This window comes from Pelmatolapia mariae, linkage group LG16_19 (assembly GCF_036321145.2).
Source record: "Pelmatolapia mariae isolate MD_Pm_ZW linkage group LG16_19, Pm_UMD_F_2, whole genome shotgun sequence".
Classification (NCBI taxonomy): domain Eukaryota; kingdom Metazoa; phylum Chordata; class Actinopteri; order Cichliformes; family Cichlidae; genus Pelmatolapia; species Pelmatolapia mariae.
The window spans coordinates 39,230,468-39,236,107 of record NC_086241.1 but is presented as its reverse complement, the minus strand read 5'-3'; the positions used below and the strand labels follow the sequence as shown (position 1 = coordinate 39,236,107).

At 38.3% G+C, this 5,640-nt stretch overlaps 2 long non-coding RNA genes across 2 annotated transcripts; both read left to right on the top strand.

Moving 5' to 3' along the window:
* Window positions 1-272: 272 nt before the first annotated feature.
* Window positions 273-976, top strand: LOC134644195 (uncharacterized). The gene is made up of 3 exons (XR_010096469.1): window positions 273-349; window positions 661-763; window positions 877-976. It is a non-coding gene; the product is annotated as an uncharacterized LOC134644195 (long non-coding RNA).
* Window positions 977-1,329: 353 nt separating this feature from the next.
* On the top strand, window positions 1,330-2,345 carry LOC134646270 (uncharacterized). The gene is made up of 2 exons (XR_010096640.1): window positions 1,330-1,674; window positions 2,133-2,345. It is a non-coding gene; the product is annotated as an uncharacterized LOC134646270 (long non-coding RNA).
* Window positions 2,346-5,640: the final 3,295 nt, after the last annotated feature.

Below are 5,640 nucleotides of genomic sequence, written 5' to 3'. Positions count from 1 at the left end.
CGAAAACTTTAGACTCAGTTTGAAAGCTCACGCAGCATGCCCACGTGACTGTACGTTGCACGCTCACCTAACTTTAAGTTGCACGCGTACATGACTTTCCATTTGTGCCTTGAATAATGAATAAGGCTACGTCCACACATACCAGCGTATTTTTGAAACCGCTGATTTTTCTATGCGTTTGCACCTTTTGTCCACACGTAATGTATGTCTGGCCGTACATTGTGTTTGTATTTCCAGGCACATTTCACGAAGCAGAACACAGTCTTCAGAGATATCCACGTGAACGCTGTGATACGTCTGACCTTCAGTCCGAAGAAGAAACCCAGACCAGTCTTAAAAGAAAGCACAAGTAAAACCTTTTTATTCACAAACATATCTTTGATTGTTAAGAATTTATGATCTTGTCTTTTATACATATCTGTGGTGCTTGCATAGTGCAATATCGCCACATAATATAGTCCAAAAAGTGGAAGTTTGTAAACTTTTTAAAAATGCAAAGCCGTGTACACTTGTGCACTTCAAAAATTCATTGTATACTGTACCTTCTTGCACGTCTCTGTTTCCTGTGTGTGTTGTTAGAAATCAAACTAACTTTAGGAAACAATATGCCAAAAGCATATTTAAAATTACTTAAGACCGTTTTTAATTTCTTTTCTTTAGACCAAATCCCCTGTACACATATACGGACTCAGAGGATGAGTTTTTTTGTGGGGAAAGCCTACAAAAAAACGGTTTCCCCAGGCCCCTCGAGTGAAAATACCAGGTAATAAAATACTGTCTAGTGTCTGTTTATATATCTGTGTCTGACACGAGGAAACTTTTTTGACAAGTTGTCTGTATTCTTAAATACTTAAAAAATTATCTTTTTCTAAACAGCCCTCATCACTCCGCAGTCTGCCCCCCAGCCCACTGATAGCAGCCATCATAATGCCCCACCCAGCTTCCGGCACCTTTCGCCACTCCGGCACAAACCGACACAAACCGACACAGCTTTGCGATCTCGCCAGCATGCAGAGTCTGATTACTTCCCTATAGATGGTATGCTTTTAAAAAAGCTTTAAAGCTGCATCACAATGTCATTGTACTCTTATCTAAAAAAAAAAACTAATTTATACTCCTGAATGTCATCTTGTTGTGATTTTTTTTTCTGTAGATTCCAGAGACTCTGTGAGGCCACTATTACAAGGCAAGTTTGAAAATCTTGGAATTTCACAGTTTACATGGTATAACAAATATATGTGACAGGCAAAAACTAGTAAACACTTTTAGCAGTTACAAGAACTAACAAATGAATATCCAACAAAAGGGAATAGAAATACATTGCACTGCCAATACTTTGGTTTATTCTTTGTATGACTTGAAAATCAGGCTTTAGGGAAAACTAAATGACATGTTTCTATCATCAATTACATGAAGTAAACACACAAGCACTTGCATACACATTTAAGACATGAGACTCGCTAATTCCATCTCATAAAATGTGTCTATAGGTGAGACGCTTTGCGTTGATTGGTGCTGCTGGACCACACTGGAGGTGCGAGTCCGCCGTGTAATGGTTTATGCCATTACAAAGGAGCTGGCCTCTGTACTCAACTGGGCAGGGAAAAAAAAACAAGGACCAGACAAAGCAAAAAAGGGCATTTAAAGAGACAGCGCTGTGCAGATGCATATTTGGTAAGTTTTAACATTTATTGTAGTTTTATGAGCCTAAAGTGAACAATAAAGGGATCAATTGATGTGCTGGGTGTGTTTCACATTTCCTATGTCTGTTTTTTGCTATATTACTTTGTCTTTCTTAATAACAAGACTTTCATGTCCGGTTAATCTGGAGATGGAGTCTTTGGTCTTCGGCTTGTTTTGTCCTCGGGTTGTACACTTTGTACAGCCCGAGGACCCATGTTTTCTTTTTTTTTTTTAAAGGATACACGGCACACCATGCTAAGACATATCACATTTTCAGCTTATAGCTCTTTGGGAATCAAATGCGGCAGTTTGCTGATTTCCGCCTGGTGACTTTCATGTTTATCAGCCTAGGAGTTTACATACTTTCTCCCTGCTGAAGACAATTAACAAGAGCTTATTCATGTGCTCTAATTCCCTTTTTTTGTGTGTGTGTCTATTTTTTGTCCTAGATGGCCTGGCGCAGCAGGTAGGGGCGAACTCTATGTCTGAGTTGGTCTTTGCTCAAGCAGTCCAGAAATGGCTCAGATATGCTCCAGATCGTACGGGTGGCACGCAGGAAGCACATCATCCATCCCCATCCCGGAGTAAATAATAAAAAGTGACGTGAAACATAGAAATGTAAATAGGAAACTTTGTCTTTTAATAAAGTATTTTGCAAATGATACATGTCTATTGACCTTTTTTGGTTTTTTGTTTTTTTCAATAAAAAGCAACTGTGCGAAAGAGGTGGAAAATCAATACCATATCTCAACAGTGTTTCAATATCAGAATCTGACATTGTTTCAATGTCAACAGTGTTAGAAAATATAACGTCGAATCAATGTCAGGTTTCAACATTGATTCAACATCAAAACCTGACGTTGTTTCAACGTTAAAAATGGGTGCAAGAGTGATGTTGGGTCAACGTCACACTTCAACGTTGCTTCAATGACGTCGCCTGATATTGACTCAACATTGTTTCAATGTTTCCTTGCTATCTGGGAGTTCACACATCACTACCTGAAGTACAGGGTGGGCCATTTATATGGATACACCGTAATAACATGGGAATGGTTGGTGATATTAAAGTCCTGTTTGTGGCACATTAGTATGTGTGAGGGGGCAAACTCCTCAAGATGGGTGGTGACCATGGTGGCCATTTAGAAGTCGGCCATCTTGGATACAACTTTTGTTTTTTCAATAGGAAGAGGGCCATGTGACACATCAAACTTATTGGTAATGTCACAAGAAAAACAATGGTGTGCTTGGTTTCAATGTAACTTTATTCTTTCATGAGTTATTTACAAGTACCCTGTAGTACTTTGATAGCGCTTTAGCACAAAACACTGGCATTAATCTGGCTCACAGAGAGTACTTCTTGCACAACTATGTCTGTTGGGGTGACTTGGTGGTGTAGCAGTTCGCACAGGATAAAGGGTTCCTGGTTTGAATCCTAACTGAGGTCTTTCTGTGTAAAAATGCCAGTTTCCTCCAGATATCTATGGGCTCAAATTGTGGTCATAAATATTTTGTACTTGTAAATCAGGATTTGTATGTGTAAAAAAGATTTGTGTGTGGACTTAGCCAAAAAATACGTGTGAAACTCTGCACTCAAGTTTCAAGTTACAAGTACGAATTTTGACCCTATTTTTCTTCCTTTCATCTGATTGGCCAATGTCATGTCAATCACAAATTTAACTATCCAATCAGAGAACAGATGGGTTTGGCTATTGGAGGGGTGCTTTATGGAGCTTCAGGTCCTTGAAGGGAATAAATGCCCTTTTAGATGCCAGCCCAGCATTTTCCTTCATCACAATTTGAGCCCATAGATATCCCCCTTGACAAGTGACTATGACTAGAGAAGGGCTTCATAAATGGCAGCCCATTTTACACTGAAAAACTACGGTCCTTTTCTCCCCAGTTACAGCATTTATTGTCCAGTGAGCTGGTTTTTTCACATGGGCACTGATTGCATGTGTTTCTAGTAGTTCATAGCAGTCAACTCTACCATTGAATGTTATCCTTAGCTGAAGGGCAGGATACACTATACAGATGTCTGTAGTTTTAGTTTGTTTTTAATGCAAATGTATTGTTGCTGTATAAAACATATTGTCAGCTGATGAAAACTAATCAAAACCTTTTTTCATGGTTACAATTCTTGAACAGACAAAAGCTCTTGCAGCCTGCAAAGTTTTCAGTGCATTTGCAGTAATTCAGTGGAGTGCAGTGTGAAATTACTGTGAAAGCTAAAGATTAAAGATTGTCACCCCCACAAAGCTTTACCATTTGAAAATACATATTTCAGAGATATGAAATTGCCATCAGTAAAATCCTTGACCTTTCTGTTTCCACTATTGGTCAATGACATATTCTCAATCACGAGTATTTTTCCAATGAATGAAATCTTATATGTCAGAAAAAACATGAGGTTTTTGTCTTTGTCACCCAATCGATAAACTAGCAAAAAGTTTTCAAGTATAATTTTCTCTTGGCTGAAACTCAACATCCTGAAGGGTGTTCCAGATGGTGCAGAAAATCCTCCAGGCTTGTTTAAAGCATAATCAGGCCTTTCAGAGGTGTTAAGGACATGAAAGCCTTTAGGGACCACCAGCAAAGCTTTGTTATTTTAGTCATGTCATACGTCTGCCTCATTTTACAGGTCAAAAGAAAATCCAAAGGAAAATCTTGTTAGTAGACACCAGTCAAATCCAAACAATAAATGAGGGCAGGTGACATTTTGTCATCTACGTAGTGCTGAGGTCCCCTTAGGGGGCTAATGAGTGCCATCATTTTTAGTGATCAATAAATCATGGCTTATTGATTTCTTGCCTCTCCCCTCCTAAGTTGGCTTCTGTTCAGGTGGGGAGGGTGGGGGTGTGGGGGGTGGCAGCATGGATGGAGAAGATTTCTAGTGGGGGGGGGGGGGGCAAATACATGAGTAAAGAAAAAAGGGGGAAGGACAACCCATATCTCAGGGCAGATCTTTTTAACACTCTCTCTATTATATTTTTTTCAAACTAAGCACCAATCCATTCGTGTTCTTAAAATTAAACAAAAACTGTATTTTGGATGTTTTCATCTAAAGCTTAAAAACAATAAATATATGAAAGTGTTAAAATGTCACAAGTGGGATGCACCCAAGATGCACTGAGATCCAGTTCCTGAGACCACATTAAAAGTAGTCTTGACCAAAAATGACTCAGATCCACACTTTCTTTTTTTCAGTCTGTATCCAAATCTGTTCTAGGGCACACTGAGGAACTGCTCAATGCACCAAAGTGCCCCTTATCAGTAAAAGACAACAACATCTGATTTACATTATGGTTTAATTTAATGCCGCGTGCATGTCCCATATATCGCTCTCATGTACAATGTGTATTGTATTGTATTGTATTGTGTATTGTACAATGTACAATACATAAAACCCTCAACAGAATGTTGATTTAAACAAGCAAACTGAACGTAAAAATTCTGATTACATTTTTAACATTAAGCTACCACACGACTGTTTCACAACAGCACTACAACACTTTTGCTCAAGTAGTAAGAATATTTAAAAAAAAATAAAATCACAGACTGACTATTTCCTCTGCTCTGATCATTAGTTATTGTTGTTGTTTTGGTGAATTTTATTTATTTATTTATTTATTCATTTTTGTTGCTGTACCTGTGCTCCTATCATCAGTTAACTGGTAACTTTGTGAATGCTCTTTTTCTCTTTCATCCACTTTGGTGTTGATTCAAAGTGATGACACATTAAATTTCACGTGACACACAAGTACATGAGCCACATGAAAGGTATGTCAACAGCACAACGTTTCTAAGTTTGCAAGTTTTTAAAATGTTTTTTGTGTTTTTCCCCATTCTTTGTTATTTTATTGAAAATTTCAGTCATAAATGGTTGCATTTTGCACAGGGCCAGATCTGACCAACAAGCTGAGATTTTGAGCCATGACCTTAAATTGTGGATTTAAAAGG